The sequence below is a fragment of the Alexandromys fortis genome, unplaced genomic scaffold, assembly GCF_014885135.2.
Source record: "Alexandromys fortis isolate MF-2015 unplaced genomic scaffold, M_Fortis_MF-2015_v1.1 scaffold_44, whole genome shotgun sequence".
NCBI lineage: Eukaryota > Metazoa > Chordata > Mammalia > Rodentia > Cricetidae > Alexandromys > Alexandromys fortis.
The window spans coordinates 12224063-12242660 of NW_026067921.1; the positions used below are offsets into that span (position 1 = coordinate 12224063).

Sequence of the window (18598 nt, forward strand, 5' to 3'; positions counted from 1 at the left end):
TGTATGGGTTTCCATGTGCTATTCCCATGCATACATACCTTGTATCTCATCAAATTAGAGTAACGAAGCTAACTATTTGATTGGTATCTTGGCTGAAATGTTATTTGTAGAGGGAATGGGTGGAAGTTGAGATTCACTTTCTCAGAGCCCTTCCAAATGTCTCATGATGGGAAGCTATTGACTCTTCTTATGTGAGCTCAAATTCTTGTTCCCCGGTGAACATTTTGAGTTGATCAAGCTCATTCAAAAACACTTATGTTATCAAATCATATTCAGTCTTGCTGAAGAAATATGCATGCAAGTACACATTGAAGTTAATTACTTCTACAAAAGAGATCTTAATATTTTCTAAATGAAATTGAACAAGTAGGGTTGAACAGAGTATAGTTAGCCTTATAAACTAACATTCTGCAAACATCAAACAAGCATAACTGATTTAGTGAGGGCTGAATTCTAGAAAATTCTAAGAATAACTACATTTTTAAAAGTTGTTACTGTGCTTTAATTTGATATGCACCAAGGGATGATTAAGTCTGACGTGTGCTATATTTCACTGATAATCAAGTAATTTTCAGAGCAGTAAAAATCTGCAATTGTCTTTAATTGTGAATTTATGAGTACAAGACTATCATTTTTCTGTGATGAGCTATGAAGCTTAACCACAAATGAGCATGAGTTGTTTAAATGTAGAAAACAAGCTTTATTTCAGCATAAAATTCCACAAAATGGGTAGGGAACAATATTTTATAAAACTATATCTTCATGTACATACAAAAATATGTGTGTGTGTGTGTTATTTTTTATTTGGCCAGAATGAATTCCAATAGTTAGGACAAGACAAGGATCTTAATAGTTTCTTCCATTTCCTGGATGTTAAAGAAGTAGGCAAAGTAGGCATATAGTTCACCTAGTGAATACCTTACAGTTTTGAACAATGATAAATTTAAAATATTTGAAAATTGTATCTTCACTTCACATTTCTTCCAAGCAATACTATCTAAGAACTATTTGTGTAGTATTTGTTAAGTGAGAAAAACTAATTGAACTTTTAAACTGTTAAGATGAGAAAAAAAGAAGCCCAGAGTTTGCAAAAATCAATTGAAACTCTGGCTTTTAATTTAGATATTAAGAATTCTTCATTTTTTCCACTTCTCACTTTTCTCTAACAATATGGATTGCTTAAATCAACAAATGTTAACTTAGTTAGCACAGTGGGTAAGGTGCTATTCTAGGTGACAAGAATAAAGAATTTCGACAATGATTCCAGGGTTAGTCCAGTGAGGTTCTTGGCACAACTTGATGTAATATATTAGGTGTTGAAAAGTGGTGTGACAAAAGCTAAATCTGTCTAGGGGTGATGAGGAAAAGTAGAGGGACCTAATATTTAATGGAAGAATTTAAAAAAGCACTTCTGGTGAGGTGATATTTAAGAAGAAATATGCAAAGGGGAAGGATAAAAGGCAGACAGATATAGAGACAGAACACGGAGGAGTCAGAAAATGCAAATTTCTCAAAGCAGTAAATGTAATTGTGGCAGAGCAAAGTTTTGCAATCATGTGATCAGTCAAAATGAAAGAACTGGGAGAGCGTTAACTCTGAGAGAGAACAAATCATATCTAATCTTGCTCATTTGTTTATTTGTAATTTTCTTCCTTAATACTGCTATTGAGTCCATGCAGCTTTTAAATAGGTATTTTTTTTAATAGAACTCTGTAGGTAACAGTTGTTACTTAGAAATTAAAATATTCAGTAACCATGCAAGATTGTTTTCAGGGGTTGCTTTTGCATTACATTTTTATTATTTTACCTTTTTAGTATTTTACTTCCTGTATTTCTTGTTCCATTATATTTAAATTGCTTTTCAGAGTTTCATAATTAATGAAGATATTCCATGAAATATATTGACATTGCTATGGTCAAAGAAGGGAATCCAAACTAGGCTACCTGTGCTCTGTGTGCTATTTGCTATTGGGTTTGTAATGGTCAAAGTAGTAAGGCAAGAAAATAAAGCAACACACATCATTTGCAAAGATGCACTATTTGTAAAGTTTTTTTATTGGCACATGGCATGACTATGTACTTGAAAAACTAATAGTTACCTACCAAAATACTGTAAACAAATTAGTAAATTTAATGTTCTTACAAAATACAAGACAAATATAATAACTTGTATTCCTTTACATATTAGTGTTACATATATTTATTAACTATGTAATTACATAATTACCTATATTATTTGTTTTATACTGTTTTTATTTAGAAAAATGAGCAGGAAGATAAAGACCTGTGTAGAAGTTAAAAATCACATGTATAATGTTATGGAGGACTTTATAAGTCAAATTTAGCAAAAATATAGGCACACCTGAATAGTGAAAACTGGCAATTCTAGTCAAGAATTTAAAACAAAATCAACTTGTATACATTACTAGGAATTCTTGCCATCCTGATGATGTCTGATATTTTCCACTTATCTCACAGTGTTCAAGCAATGAAATCAAAATCTCACTTCTTGAATTAACAAACTGCAAATGTATTGAAATGCTGTTATTTTAAGACTAATTATGAAGTTATAGCAAGCAAGATGATATAGTTTTTACCTAAGCATAAACATCAATAAACGGAAAAGAATAAAGATCAATAATACATCTAATCATATATCTCTATAGGTTTTCTTTTCTCCTGGTTCTAAAGAAGAAAGGTTTTTATCCAGACTCTAGTCCTAGCTTATAGGCCATGACATTGGGGCGGTTGTAGTGACAGGAGCTTAGGGACCTCTTTATAGTCACCCACATTCTAGAATGGAGAGAAGTGGACTAGAGCATTCTGTGCTCAGATCTCTTTCTCTAGTTATTCAGCCCAGGACTCTAAGACAAAAGAATCTTGCACACAGTGGCCAGGTCCTACCACATCAATTAATGCATTTCAGGTAGTCCCTAACAGATGTTTTCAGAGGTTTTTCTTGCAGGTGCTTCGTAATTGTCTCAAGTTGAAAAAAATAAAACTGACCATAACAATCCTCACTAATATCCATTAAGAAGTAAGGGTGTCATTAAGATTCATTTTGAATTATATTTTTTTAATAGTGTAGGCTGCCCTTGACTCATGGGCCTCCTGCTCTATCCCCTAAATACTGTGCTATAGGCATGCACCAACACCACCAGTATCTTTGAAAGTGTTCTTAACCAACACATACTAATTTAGGTCATTTCTAAGAGACTGTGTTAATTCAATGGATATATACTTTGTGTAATGAACAAATCAATATAATTAACATTTTATTATTTATAATTTTCAATCATTTCTTTGTGCTTAGAGTCTGTAACTTTTCTTTGAGCTTCCTTTAAATATTAATAAGAAATATGAACTATATATGAGTATCAATATGATAGGATGATCAGATATGTTTAGAGCCTAAACTCAAGATGAAGATTTTTGCTTATATATGAGGTAATTTAGTTGCAAACCAAAAATGTTATGGGCATATCCCAGTGGCAAAGTGAATGCCTATAATACATGAGGCCCTGTAGTCAACCTCAACACTACCGAAAAAAGGTTCTAAAACAAAGAGATAAGATAAGGACCACAGACTGGAAGAAAATGTTTGTGAAACATACACATTTATTACTTGCAATCCATTCTTGAAATGAAAGGTGACGACAATGTGCTTGGATAACAAAATGACCCAAAGACTGCTCAACTTAAACTTCACAGAAAATAAACAACTGACCAAGAAGTATTGAAAAGATTTCTTAACATTATTAGGATAAGGAAAGCTAAAATATGATGCAATATAACATCTCAGAAGTCGCATTTGTGCCGGGCGATGGTGGCGCACGCCTTTAATCCCAGCACTAGGGAGGCAGAGGCAGGCGGATCTCTGTGAGTTCGAGACCAGTCTGGACTACAAGAGCTAGTTCCAGGACAGGCTCCAAAGCCACAGAGAAGCCCTGTCTTGAAAAAAAAACAAACAAAAAAAAAAAAAGAAGTCGCATTTGTACCTGTAAAGACAGAAATAACACAAGAACGCAAGTGTTGTAACAGCTTAGAAAGATTCCTAAGACTATTGCACAACCCTAGATTATACTCTTAGTGATTTTCCAAAGTTATGATATACAGGGCTAGTAAAACTTTTATATAAGTACACAGAGCAATTTATTCATGTAAGTTCCAAACCAGAAACACCTGTCAATCTTCATGTCAATGGTTAAAACATTATGATATTATCAATTCCAATAATCTCGGTATTAAAGACAAATTCCTTAGTGTGCACAAAGCACACACTACTCTTTAAAATATGCAGAATGAGGAAAGCCAGATGCAACAGAGCGCTTACCTTACACTTGAGGAAAGACAGATTTACCTGCAGTGATCCAAGGTAGACCACAGATCTCCCAGAACTCCTGTTGGCAGGGGAACAGTTGCAACGGCCTTCAATGAAGCTTATAGATGATGAAAAATCGTGGGATGGATAGGTACATCCATTAGTCAAGCTAGGTGTGTAAATAATACACACACACATATATATGTGGATATATATATATATGGATGATATATATTTATCATCTGATTAAAAGGAAAAGGCCACAAAAACATGGGCACATGCACACTTCTGTATCTATAATGTATGATTTTCAGGTATGTTTGGAGGTTGAAACTTAAGATTGAGATTATTGCTTAGAGATAATATTTTTATTGCTTATTCAGCAATATAATATGACTACCTTAGTAAAAATTAACTTTACCTAATGACCTTGGCTTAAATGCTAAATACTTTACCTTTAATTATTTGAAAAGACATAGTGACTGACTTTTGGAAATTTTGCTTACTCACAATTTACCATGATAATGTTTAAATAAAGTGTTATCTTTTCATACAACAAATACTGGATGAGTTTTAAATATGTCATATTCATTAAATCTGCTGGGTTTTTGTTGGAAATGAGTCTGCTGCACAAATTTTAGTATAGTACAGTACAAACTTTTGCTTATGATGGACATGTTTTATATTTATTTTGCCCAGTAGGATTTCCATTGCCATATGTAGAGGATTCTGTAATTCCCCCTTCCCACTCTTCAGGCTCACCTGATTTATTCCATTACGAGCAATTGTTGGACTCACATTACATTGTCCAAATTTCTTGGGATTAAAAGAGTTGACAGAGTGTGATGGCCTCAGACCTTTTCCCATTCACACATAGCCTACTGAAAATGTTGAGCTCAGTTTTGGGCTTAGTTATTGACAGGTGTATTTTCTTTAGTACCAGTTACGTACTTGAGTGTTCAGGTATGAAGTGAGTATTAAGATTTATATTTGAGAAAGAAACTTTTAGAGCCTTTAGTTAATGTGTCTAAGCCAATGTTCAAGTTTAGATTATCAAAGAATTCAATATTGAGAGTTATGGGAAATGACTTTTAGTGAGTGTACCATTATTTGGTCCTTTCTATTGCCTTTATGGATGTGTCAACATTTCTTACTTCACGATGATTTGGGATAGGAGAGACTGCACAACGATTTCTGATCATGAAGAAGACTAAAGTCTTTTGTCCTTTCATATCTTGAAGTATGTCAAGGTAATATTTTTTAATTACTTGTATTTTTCTTTTCAGTCCTTGGTATGGAATTTCCCCTATTTATGCAATATGATATATGTTAAGCCTATAAATATGTTTTTACTGTCTCGTAATTTCTATCATAATCACATACTCTTTTGCAGCTGCATAGCTGCATATACTGGAATAGATAGTACTAATGTTGCCCCTACAGCATAGGTCCTCAATATATTCACAGAACATAGGATCAAAAATAAATTCATCAGATTAGTATATTAATGATGAAACTGGCATATTTTATTGATATAAATTTAATTAAAACTGGCATATTTTGTATTGTACAAAAATCTTGTTTCTCATGGACATTAAAAAACAAACAAACAGCAACAAAAACAAAAAAGCCTTGGAGGAACACAGATATTGCATGTAAAAAATAGCAATTTGAATGTTTGCTAATAATTATGTATCAAATCAAATTCTTATACCTCATTCATTTTTACAAAACTAGAGGTGGAAACAATAAGTTCATTAACAAATAATTAAAATAAACTCTATTGAAAGACATTTGGTAATAGTTCTATATAAATATTCATGATTTATTCCTACTTCATTTAGTAGGCTCCTTTTGATGGTAGTCAGTCTTAGATCATAAAAACAATAATAAAGAATATTTTTTTCTGCACATAGTCTCTGTGCAGGGTACGGTACCACACAAGGACATTTGTATGTGAGTATATGTATTGGACAATGAGAATGCACTCCCACACCACTTACCATCCACTTTCTTACTCCTGCCTCCCACTAGTTTTGTTAGTTCTCAAGCCAATTTTACTTACCTTTTCTTATCATATATTTATATATATATATGATTTTATGTATCCATATCAAACTCAGAAATCACATATAAGAAAAAGCATGCATATTCATCTGTGTAATTCTGACTTAATTTGAATAGTATAATTAATTCCAGTTTCAGTTATTCTCCTATGACTAAAATAGCTGAATAATCACAAATTTCTATAATTTTAATAAATGTAGAATATTTACTTTTTAATATTTTGGTAAAGTGTTTTTATTTTTCCTTTTTATTGAAAATAGATTCTTTTCTCATATAATATATCCTAATTACTGATGTGGAGTCTCCTCTTTATGCTCTGAATATATTTTATGACCATTGGTTAATAAAGAAAGCTGCTTTGGCCTGTAACAGGGCATAATAGAGCCAGGCAGGAAAACTAAACTGAATGTAGGTGGAAAGATGACAGAGTCAGCAGACAACATATAGCTGTCAAAAGAGAAAGATGCCAGAAGCTTACCGATAGGTCACAGCCTCATGGTAATATATTAATTAATAAAAATGGTTTTACTTAAAATGTGAAAGCTAGCTAGAAATACACTTGAGCCATCATCCTAACAGTATAGTAAATATTATAGTTTCTATATGATTATTCAGGTCTGAGCAGCTGGGAAACCAACGCGCAACATCAGTCTAAAGATTAGTTTCCCTCTTTTCTCAGTTCCTCCCCAACACCCATCCCATCTGAATTCATTCCCTTTCTGTCTCCCATTGGAAAAGAAAAGGCTTCTAAGAGATAACTACCAACATATTATGGTGAAGCAAAAACTGTCATATCAGAGTTGTATATGGCAACCCCACAGGAGGAAAAGAGTTCTAAAAGCCGACACAAGAGCCAGGCTCCCACTCTTTCACAAATTCAGGAATCCCATAAAAACACTCAACTGAAAAGCCATAATATATGCCCTGAGGAACTGGTTGAGACCACTGAAGGCCCTGTTCATGCTGCTTCAGTCTCTGCAAGTATGAATGAGTTTTGCTCAGTTGTTTTAAAGGGCCCTGTTCTACTGGTTTCCTCAATCCCTCCTGACTCTTACTCTCTTTCTGCCTGTCCTCTTCTTCTGTGGGGTTCCATGAGCTCCAAGGGGAGGAATTTGAGAAATCCCATTTAGCACTGAGTGTTCCAAGATATCTCTCTCTCTCTCTCTCTCTCTCTCTCTCTCTCTCTCTCTCTCTCTCTCTCTCTCTCTCTCTCTCTCTCTCCCCACCCATGTGTGTTTGTGTGTTTCTCTCTTTCTGTCTATCTCTCTCCCTCCTCTCTATCTCTGTCTCTCTGGATTCTATCTGACTGTGGGTCTCTATTTTTATTCCCATACACTGCAGCAGGAAGCTTCTCTGATGATTACTGAATAAGGTACTGATCTATGAGTATAGCAGATTATCATTAGGAGTCATTTTATCATTACTTTTTTTTAAAACCAGGATATGCTTATTTTACCTTATGTCTCTAAGCTTTCTATCTACTATTTTCTAATTCCCAGTGTCTAAAAATGTCATCAGTATTTTAAAACACTGGAACACATATCATAATGTCTATTCTAGCAAGGATTTAGTTAATCTGTGTTCCCTCACTTTGTAACAATTTATTTTTTCTGAATATTACAGATGAATCTCAAGCATTCCCACATGGTTAGTACCATCTGTTGTAACTAGCAAAAACGCTTGGGGGCTGCTTCTTTCTCAGTCTTTATTTACAATCCAAAGTGAGCATTTGTAAATTTGTAAATCTCATAAACAAAAATATGACATTCTATGCTGGAGATGCTGGAAGGAAAATCCCTCTTTTTGATGTAAGCAGGTTGTTGTGTTCCATTCAGTAGTCCATAGAACTCAATTGTTTCAGGCTATTTTGTAGTTCAACAATAAGACAATGAAACTTGTCTTAATAACCCCATACTATTATCTCTGTTGATTCAACACAGACAAATTATGTTTTGTTTGGTAGAGGCTTAATGTCAAGAATATTTACTGAATTTTAATGTTTGGAAATTGAATCATGTGCAGAATTCATGTATCTACTATTAATCAGAATACCTGATTAAGCTGAGCTCTGTTTATTTACTTTAAGGTCATCCCAGATAAAAGTAATATGGAGACATTGGTGTGATGTCAAGATTGCCAGATTGATTTGCTTGCTGGATCTTTGAGTTGGAGCTTATGATGAAGCACTCACTAAAAGCAGTGACAGCGACATTTATGTCCACACTCTGCTTACTGCCATTTACATAACAAATCAATGTTTTTTTTTTTTTCTGTAGTCAGTGCTATGTTTTTTGGCAATCACTATGATTCCTGTTCTGCCTTTAGATATCTTTCAGTGCTTTTCTTTGTGTTTATTGTTTTCTCAACCTGCCCAAAAGTAGGGAAGTGAACAGTGAGTAGAGAATGGAAAAGTGAAAGTATATGTGGCGGCAGAAGAGGTAGTTTATCATCTGTAGTTGAAGTTACTTGAAGTTGTGAGCTCCCCAGAGAAAAACAAAAAGACAAAAAAAAAAAAAAGAACCCAAGCACATCCAAAAATCTAATGCATTATTTTCTTCTCAATTGTCACATATTTTTCCAAGTGCCCCTCATTTTCAATTTGCTATGAACATTGATTATTGAAGACTTAGAAATTCTTGACAGTGATCACTGAGACTCAATTTTTTTTTTTTAACTTTTGTGGATTTTTCCTTTCATTCATGCATTGACATTTCTCCTCAGAATACATGGTTGGAGACTACTGGGTCTCTAGTCCCCTTGATTCCAGAATCATTTCTTTATTTATTGCCTTAAATACCTGAATTTATGTATGACTGAAGGCTATATTGTTTTCACCTTATTAACTTAGTTGATTTATAAGGAAGTAAATACTTTTTCCAAGATTAGTATTTAGTAACTCACTGAGTATTTAATAAAACTGGCCAACATTAAAGAAGCAATTGAAGAACAAATTTCTGTTAAAATGAGTTTGAATTTAATTAGTATTTTGGCAAAAAACTGAATTAAAATGAATTGTTGTGAGACCTTAACACTCTCTATAATCCACAATTTCAAGGTTATGCATATTTCTTCTTCACCATCTATTCTTTGAGTTTGTATTATCATACTAGGTCACACAAGCCTCATCTCTCATTAATCTGTACACTTTGGAGTCTTTTTGCACTGATTCATCGTGTCTGAACTTGACAAGAATGTTAATTTAAAAGCAGTCCCATTCTAAAATCTCCCTGGTATTTTTTTATTACCAATGTGGTTGATTACAAAACAATCAGTTATTTTGTCCTCTGTGGCTAAGCTTTCTGAAATAAAAAATCATTAATAAATTTCTTGTTTCTTTTTTTTTAAACTCCACAGTCTTTTAAGCATATTCTAAGTTTTGATTTTGTAATTTTATGGGATTCCTGAGTACAAACTAGTGATTCTCTGAATCTATATCTGATTCTTATGCTTTTTCTCAGACTCTTTTCCTTCTGTTTGTTTGTTTCCAAGGTGTTTGTTTTGTCTTTTTATATTGTTTATTTTAGTTTATTATTATCCCTTAAAAGCCTGTTTGGAGAATGGGGGGAACATGGGGAAACGGGATGATTGGGATAAAGGTTGGATAGAGGAGCAGGGAATCACATAACTTAATTAAGGGAGCCATCTTAGGGTTGGCAAGAGATTTGAACCTAGAGGGGCTCCCAGGTGCCCAGGGCGATGTTCCCAGTTAGCTCCTTGGGCAGCTGAGGATAGGGAACCTGAAATGACCCTATCTTATAGCCACACTGATGAATATCTTGCATATCACCATAGAACCTTTATCTGGCGATGGATGGAGATAGAGACAAAGACCCACACTGGAGCACCAGACTGAGCTCCCAAGGTCCCAATGAGGAGCAGAAGGAGGGAGAACATGAGCAAGGAAGTCAGGACCAAGAGGGGTGCACCCACCCACTGAGACAGTGGGGCTGATCTATTGGGAGCTCACCAAGGCCAGCTGGACTGAGACTGAAAAAGCATGGGATAAAACAGGACTCTATGAACATGGCGAAAAATGAGAGCTGATGAGAAGCCAAAGACAATGGCACTGGGTTTTGATCCTACTTCATGTTCTGGCTTTGAGGGAGCCTAGCCAGTTTGGATGTTCACCTTCCTAGACCTGGATGGAGGGGGGAGGACCTTGGACTTTCCAAAGGGCAGGGAACCCTGACTGCTCTTTGGACTGGAGAAGGAGGGGGAGAGGAGTGGGGGGAGGAGGAGAAGAGTGGGAGGAGGGGGAGGGAAATGGGAGGCTGGGAGGAGGCAGGAATTTCTTTTTTTTTTCTTTCAATAAAAAAAAAAAAAGAAAAAGAAAGCCTGTTTGTTTTCTAGTGAGAGACAGAAAGAGGATGGATCTAAATAAGAGGGGAGAGGAGGAGAAACTGGGAGGAATAGAAGGAAGAAAAATGTAATTGGGATATACTATATAATTTTTTTAATGTTACTAGGGAACACATACAAAGTATTAATTTGTTTTAATTTTTATTTCAAGAAAATTGGAATTTATATATAGGTCCATTGATTCTGGGCCAACATTTTAGGTTTAGAGTATATAGTAGACAGGTATAAGGCAGGTGTAAGGCTATTGTTTCTCTCCTATGGACATTCAGTCATTTCCTGTCAGCAAGCCTGGATGAAGCTTGTGAGTAATGAGAGCATATACCTTTATTTATCTTTATTTTCCCAGCCTTTATATGCACAAAGGCCATTTTTTGTTGATCAAGGCTATAGTTGTTTGAATAAGAATGTCCCCCTAGGTCCTCTCATTTGAACATTTGCTCTCTAGTGAGTAGTGATATTTTTGGAGGTATAGAATTTCTGCTTTGCTGGAAAAAGTATGCCTGACACTTGGGGTAGGCTTTGGGCACTGATAGTTCACTCTCTCATCTCTTTGTTTGAGGTTTGACGTGGTGAGCGCTCAACTTTCTACTCCTACTGCAGTATTTCTGCTTTGTCATCACTCTAGTGGCATTTCAACTGTATTTTAATAAGTAAAGACTGCCTGACGATCTGAGAGTAAAAAAGTCCCCCTGGTCAGCCTTATAGACCAGGTTATGGTAACACACACCTTTAATCCCAGTAGCCACAGTGATAAACACCTTTAATCCCACTAGCCACACTACTTGCCATAGAGACCAGGTCATGCATGCCTTTAATCTCAGTGTTTCATGCCTTTAATCCCAGCTCAAAAAGTAATATAAAATAGGGGGAGACAGCTCTCAGACACAGTCTCATTCTGAGATCCTGGAGGCAGGATCACCATTTCAGACAGAGGTCAAGGTAAGGACCAGTAGTTGACTGTTTGGCTTTTTAGATCTTCAAGTTGAACTCCAAGTGCTCTGTCACAGATCTCTTGAAAACTCCAGAGCCATTCATGCTGCCAGTATGAATCAGGAAGCCATTTCTTAAAGAAACTGTGCCTCTGCTTGCAGCCAGCAAACAGAGACAATCTGAAAAAAAAATGTGACTACAAAGAAGCTCACTTAACTCCTGTTTTTGTGGGTCTAGAAGTCCTCATTTTTTTCTTAAGCTTTTTAAGATCTTATGTGGATACATGTATATTGAGTGTCATTTGTAAACGAAAACTGTGTTTCATTTCCTGGCCACCCAGACCCAAATAATCACATGAAAACTGTATTAATTGCAACACTGTTTGGTTGATAGTTTGGGCATATTCCCAGCTAGCTCTTATATTTTAATTTAACCCATTTCTCTTAATCTGTGTATTTCCACTAGGCTGTGGCTTACCAATGCCTGCATATTATGCCTATGGAGGTTACATGGCATATTTCCTCTCCTCTGTTTGGATTTTCCTCCTTGATATATGCTGTTGTACCATAGGGCAAAACAGCTTCTTTATTAACCAATGGTAATAAACATATTTATAGCATACAGAGGGGTTACAGTTCAGGGGTTTAGTTCATTGTCATCATGACAGGAAGCATGGCAGCATGTAGACAAACTTGGTACTGAAGAAGGAACTGAGAGCTATGCATCCTGATCTGTAGGCAGCAGCTGGAGAGAATAAACCACCAGGTCTGACTTGAACATCTGAAATCTCAAAGCCCACCCTCAGTGACACACTTTCTCCAACAAGGCCACACCTACTGTAAAAGGTCACATCTCCTAATGACATCACTACTGTGAAAGTACGGTGGGTATTTTCATTCAGGTTACCACATAAACCAAAATAAATTCTATCTTCCTTAGGTTTCTCTGATCATGGTATCATCAAAGGAACAGGAAAAGAATACAAAGATTTCTACTTGCTTTTAGTGCTCATTAGAGAGGCAAAAGTGGATCACTACAAGGCCAGCTTGTAAAGGTCACACAGAACTTCCTAGATGTCTCATAACTAGTAATTAAGTAGGTTTGTAAGTGGTTCATTAAACAATCAAAAACAAAACTCATTCCACTCTCTTTTTCAACCCTGTATAACTTCAGTTTAGGCTTAGGGTCACCCACTCTTTGTCTCTTGTTAGAAAGCAAACAGATTCTAAGATATAATAATAAAATAATATAATACATAAAGACAAAAACAAGCACATTCAAAACAAACACAGAAGGAAAGGTACTTAAAGCTTGTACAAAAGTGTGTTGCTAATCTTTCTCTATAGAGACCCTCATGTTCCCTAAAGTCTTCTGAGACCTTTGAAATTATCTGTCTAGGCTTGCTCAGTGGGCAAAGTGTCTTTGCTGCGCAGGCTTGAAGAGCAGAGTTTGGATCCCCAGCATTTGCTTTAGAAACAAGGCTTTAGTCATACTTGTTATCACAATGTTATTTAGGCAGAGTAAGAGGATCTAGAGGTCTCACTGATAATCTTTGCTTGTTACTCAGTTTGCTCTAAGTTCAGTGAAGTGTCCTGCCTCATATAAGATGGACTGAGATAGAGGAAGATACCTAAAATCAACATTCTGTCTCTGGTCACAAAATTCACATGCATGGGTATGCATATTTGTATACATGTGGACACACACATAATTAAAAGTAATTAATTGATGAGATTATATATCTGTATCCCTGGGAATGGAAAAGTTTTACCAAGTATAGCATGTCCTCATATAATCTTGAAAGGCTACGTTTCTAAATCCTTAATGCTGTAAGAGTACCTCTTTCCAAAACTGTTTTACATGAGGACAAGTGCTCCTGTGATCATGACCTCATGATCTATTTTTTTCCCTCTCCCCTTTTATTCATAAGATGCCAAAGTGTTAGTGTAGAGACTATGATGATTGTAAGCTGCTATGTTCATGTCCAAAGAACTTGTAGGTAAGGTAACTTGGGAAGCAAAAGAGTTTAATAAATATCATAGTGTGGCCAAGTCACTTCTCTCTACTTAAAAATATATGTCAACAGCTTCTAATTGTCTATGAAATCAAAGTCAAACTCTTTAATATCATGCTTTTAAAGTCATGCTCATAAAAATGCTCAGTAATCAATCAATTTCAGCATTATCTTATAATAGAGAACCTGGCAGACCCATATGAGGTTGGATGTATGTTATGTACATAGGACAAAGCCTATTCTTGATTATGTCTTGTGCCATGGTGAATAATGGAGTCCACCTAAAGCACCAAATTTATTTCCTATAACCAAATTTCAGTTTCAACCCCCTTGTTTTTTTCAAGCCTCACTTCTTTCACACAATTTGTGTCTCCATTGCCTACTCTTCCTGTCTATCCAAAGCCTCATTTAATGTTTATTCTGCCAAACTTCTTTGAGGGATGTACCTCCCTGCAACTTTTAGAAAATACATGATTTTAATTTTCATTATTTTTTTCTTTCTAAACTTTCCGTGTTCATGTCTTCTGATGGAACCTCTTGAGGAAGCAGTGGACTTATGAAACTACTACTCCAGCATCTTTTCAAAGGTACTTTATGGTATTATTGGATGGGAAATGATTGACTGCAAAATAATAACTTCCCTTTGTGAGGAGACAAACAAAGGCTTAGAAGGTTAATATGGGTGCAAAGAAGTCATAGGCAGTTATGTTTGCAAATTGACTAGAAATCTTTTTCAAACTTGGGCAATGAGTGCCCACTGAAGTTAGTTTCCTACTGAAGAGAGTGTGCTATTAGCCTGGGCACGGGGCTCTTTCTTGCTTATTGGTTGATTTTCAAAGAAATGGCTTTGATTAAGAAATAAAAGAGAGAAGAAAATCACTTAATCCTGATGTATTATTTAGATTTTTGTTGTTGATCAAGTTTAAATAAGGAAGAAAGAGTTAATCCTGCTGAAACATTGTCATTGCCTGTACAACCCCAGTTAATAGTTTTTGTGGAATTGGGATTTCTCTCCTGGAAAAGCCAAGTGCTATTCATATATCACACTCTCTTGTCTCCACCCCAGTTCTGCCCCCTGAAAGAGAATCAGAAAACCTGGTTACAGAAGTGAAATATTTCATTACAATGACAGAAGTGGGGTCTCCTCTAATACTTATCTGATTCTTCTGTCATGTGGCTCAGAATCCTTTTCAGAGATCCTGCCATTCCTTCTGTCTCTGGTGCTGGGGACTGACTCTCCTTGGAGTTTTTATCATGTTGTTACAACTCTATAAATGAACTTGATACCTTTTCTAATAAACATTTTCCTTCCAGTTGTCCATCTCACTATCCATTGTGACTCCCCCCCCCTCTGAATCCTTGCACTAATGAGATTTTGGAGGCAGTTCTTGTATTTAGTTGTCATTCATAGATTTCAGAAATATGATATGCTGAAAGTGCTTTGATTCTGTCTATTCATGCAGGAAATGCTTCTAGTTCATCTCTGAGAGTTGACTATTCACAAAGTTTCCTATCAGATATCCTCACATTTGCAGTTGCAAGCTACCCCTCAAACAGTTACTGTCTCTATATCATTCTGACTTTAAATTATTTCCTTATTTATTTCTGATTATGATGAAAAGGCTACTCTCTAAAACAGAAAAAAATACTATTCAACAAGAAATTGTGGGTGGGAATTGAACCATTCAAAATTTTTATTTTCAGAACAAAGATAGCATTGTTATAGTCACTAGTTTTTTGAATTTAGGAGAATACATACATAATTTATTTCCTTGGAGAATGTTCTTGTAAGTATATTCTAGAGGGGTATTTAGCAATTATGTGTAAAATAATACAACTTAGTTGTGTGGTAAGTTTCAGGGTAGCCTGGGCTACCTAGGGAAACCTGCCTCAAGACAAATATAAGTAGAAAACAAAACAATACAGAGAAAACTACTTTTTTGCCATGAGAAATTCATCTTCATTTTTACTTAATAAACTGCAAATGTTTGTGGTACAAAAGTTTCTTCAGAAGTGAACAGATTTCCAGCTGGTACAGAATCAGTTTCTAGGAGACTCACTCTAACTTTTTGGTCACAGGCCTACCTGAGTATTCTTGACTGGATTGCAAAATAAACACATAACTTACTGAGCTGAGGTCACACACAGATATAGTCTGCAGAGATCCAGAGAAAGGCAAGTCCTTTACTTATCACTGGTAAAATTTCGGAAGTCCTCAGTATGCCTCTCCACACAGACAGACAGATAGACAATTAAATTCTATCAGGGTGTACCCTAAAAAATTGGTAATTGTTCTTGACCAACACAAAGAAACCTTTTGTGGTTTTATCTTAGATGTCAGTATATCCTCAATTATTGGCTGGTCTTTATAAGTTATTATTTGCATAATAATGGATTATTAAGTAAGACTAAAATTATTTCAAACGGTAAAAGAACAGAGAAGTATACAAAACAGATGTTTACAGAATGTTAGGAAAAAGACCCAACTGACTGCTTTAAATAAACAAAAACTACACTTTCTAGATTAGAAAGACCTGGCAGCACGCAGACATTTCAGGTTGGGGAGACATATCTGCTCTTGATGAATCACTTTTGCAAAATTCTCAAATATTTGAGTCCAAAATGAATGTATGAATTGGCTTTGCGTGATTCAAAAGGTAAACGAGAAATATAAGGGTAGCTGAAACAATGGCAATATTAGTTTATAACAGTCATTCCAGGGCAATAACTAGAGAGCTGTTCATATGTGTCCAGTTTTTGTAAATATACACACAATCAAAATCTGATATAAAATATCGGAAGTGGCATGTGCCCACACATTTTAAGACCCTGAAGAATTACTTTAAAATGATGATTAACATCCATTACACATCTGTCTCACGAACGGCACTTTTCCAAAGTTATCATTTCTTTACAGGTATTGGAGTATTAACCACTACAGACACCACAAGGATAATTTCAAACCATACTGTACTCACAGACATCTATTGTATCTGAGGTATTCATTTTAATTTTGGGGTTTTAAGACCATGTTTGTTTTAATGAGTTTTATAGTTCCATTTTTCTTCTTCATAATCGGTCCCTCTTCTTGGCAAACTTTTTTTTCCGATAGTTCCCATCAAAGTCTCATATCTTTTCATCATTTTTATCTGACATATCAAACTCCACTGCCTCATCTTCTTTTGCTCATGTTTTGTTCTTAGATTTTATCTGAAGCATTAACTTCTCAATTTCAGAATTAAATCTTCTGAATGACATCTTTCCATAGAGAAAGAACATCTTCATTCACATAGTGAGAAGCTCTGCTCTTTGATGATGAAACTCTTTCTCCTTGAGTTCTGGCAAATTCAGGGACCAGTGCTCACATCATTTGCTTTTCCTCCTCTTCCAGTTATTTCTTGGTTTCCAAGTCCAGGCCCCTTTGCAAGAACTTCATGCACAACAGATTCTAGGATAACTTAGTCTTGCGCTCAGATGCCATGTTGGGTACAGTTCCAGGGGTTAGCCACATCACTGCACTGAAAACTACTTTTATAATGCTTAAAATATTTAATAAACTATTTCCCTCCCCCAGCTATGTTTAATATTGAACATCAAGGCAACAAGATGAAAAAAACAAGACATTTCTTTGGCTTATGGATCATCACTGTTTTCAGTAAAGTGGCTTCACTGGTGTTGGTTTCATTTACCAGTTAAATACTGGTCTGTGCCTTAGATACCAAGGGAACACATCCAGGGAGATTTACCAGGCTGTTGTATCCTGCTCCAAACCTCCATTTAAAATGCAGTTAAATTTGCCTTGCTAATATGCATTTTAAGAATTCCAGTAACAATTAGAGGAATGGTGACTGTGGTCAGGGTTTTTGAGTGAGAAATGTCTCCATAGGTTCATGATTTTGAGCTCTCGGTCCCAGAAGGTGGCATTGGTTTGGGAGGGAGGGAGTTTTGCCTGTCTGGCAGGAATATGCCATAGCTTCAGCATGAGTTCAGGGCACTCCTTTGCTTAGGGATTGTCTAATTCTCCACATTCTGCTCCCGCTCTCTACTGCAACCCCTCCATGAGCCAGGCTCTCTCTCTCCTCTCTCCTCTCTCTCTCTCTCTCTCTCTCTCTCTCTCTCTCTCTCTCTCTCTCTCTCTCTCACACACACACACACACACACACACAAACACACACACACATACGCACACACACGCCACTTCAATTAAAATGCAACTTTTCCCAGTCATGGAAACAGAAATTGAGATAATTCTCTCCTTGTGTTAAACTCTGCTGAAACCAAGCAAAACTGATTTAGCTACTTGCTGTAGGATATAACTGCTTCTAGAAGATAAGAGAATGAACCAGCTAAACGGATTACTTATCAGAAATAACAGCTTCCTGATCAAGGCTTGCTTCAAGACCCTTGGCTCTATGTGCCCAGCAACCCAAAGTTATGATATCTAAGCAGTCAAATTCATTTTAAGTTTTGCAAATCTCCTTGAAAAACCAATGAGTATGGGCCATAAAACTAAAACAACAAAACAAAACAAACTATCTTGCTTTGACATTCTAATATGAGATGACTAGGACACTGTTCAGTTTGTGTTCTTCATTTATTAAACTCGACAGAACTGTCTTTGACTAGCAACACTTTCTGGTAGCCTTTTGGGGAGTCATTTGGGGACGCTCCACTCACAGACTGTATCTTTCTGATACTGGGGCAGTCATACTCTACCTCTTTAATTTCTCAACTATTTTATGCTAAGTGTGTAGAAGAAATTTATGATAACATTTAACAGTCATCCTTTATATAAAATGACTGCATTTTTTGTTTGTTTTCTAACTGACAATATATGCCGATATGTATCCTGAGCCAGCAGGCACTCTGAGCCATCAGTCACACTGATGAGGCTCCAGTTACTGGGA

General features: G+C 35.8%; 1 pseudogene; it reads right to left on the reverse strand.

Moving 5' to 3' along the window:
• Positions 1 to 16698: 16698 nt before the first annotated feature.
• Positions 16699 to 17172, reverse strand: LOC126501036 (M-phase phosphoprotein 6-like; annotated as a pseudogene).
• Positions 17173 to 18598: the final 1426 nt, after the last annotated feature.